The sequence below is a fragment of the Cynara cardunculus genome, assembly GCF_001531365.2.
Source record: "Cynara cardunculus var. scolymus isolate 2C chromosome LG 11, CcrdV1, whole genome shotgun sequence".
Taxonomy (NCBI): domain Eukaryota; kingdom Viridiplantae; phylum Streptophyta; class Magnoliopsida; order Asterales; family Asteraceae; genus Cynara; species Cynara cardunculus.
The window spans coordinates 16,031,146-16,032,296 of NC_037538.1; positions in this window are offsets into that span (position 1 = coordinate 16,031,146).

Sequence of the window (1,151 nt, forward strand, 5' to 3'; positions counted from 1 at the left end):
ACAGACCGATCTTACATAATTAATCTATACTACCTTATAAACCAGATTTATCAAAAAATCTTAAAAACAATTTTTAATGCACAAAGTACTATACATTTATGCACAAAGTCTTAAAAACAACTCATAATGCATTAAGTACTACTACTTTATGCATTTAGTATTAAAATCTCTTAATTTACAATTAAAATAACATAAGTGCAAGTTACCAATGCACATTACTTTTTCTTTTCATGTTCCCAAGATATTTTTGACGCATTTCACTCATGTCTTCACCTTCTCATACCTCTATGTCTTCTTCCCATCCTCAAGGTGAGATTTAAACTGATATTCACCATGAGTTATTAAAAGTTCTCTCATTCAATTGCTCTAGAACTCTCGGTCTCTTGATTCTTTGCTCTTGGTGTAAATTGTGCACATTTGTGGAGCCGTTTAAATATGTTGGATCTTAAATATATTGGATTTTAAACTGTCATACAATTTTTTTTCATCGATAGACTGTAATTGGAACCGTAACTCTTTTTTATTCAAATTTTATTAATATGTAAAGACCAAGTGTAATTTATATCATCGTTAAATCTTCTATAATAAAACCAGTTAAACTTCAAATCATTAAAATTCACGGCTCCTGTCGCATTGCGCGGGTAGACAACTAGTGTATTTCTTAAAAGATATATTTTTTAAATAAAATGATTAAATTAAAACGGATATATCTATACTATATTATAAAGCATTTGGTTAAAACTCTTAAAAACTCTTAAACTCTTAAACTCTTAAAACTCTTAAAGACAACATCTATTGTTAATGGTACAACCTGTTAAAGCCATCCCTAAACTCGTTCATCCCTAAACGATTTCAACCCTATCCGATTTCATCCATATCCTATTTCATCAAATACATGATAAACATCTCATTTTAAATATAAAAAATCTAAAATATAATTAGGATAATTATTGAATTCTAACATAATACTTAATTATGTTATAAAATTTATAATATTAAACTAAAAATAAATTATTTCATTATTAAACTTAAATTAAATTACAATAAAAAAATAAATTACATAAATTAAATAAAAATGAGAACTTTTAAATAGTTGATTTGATATTAACATTGATATTTTTTTTTCAAGTTTTTATGATATCTTCACATTT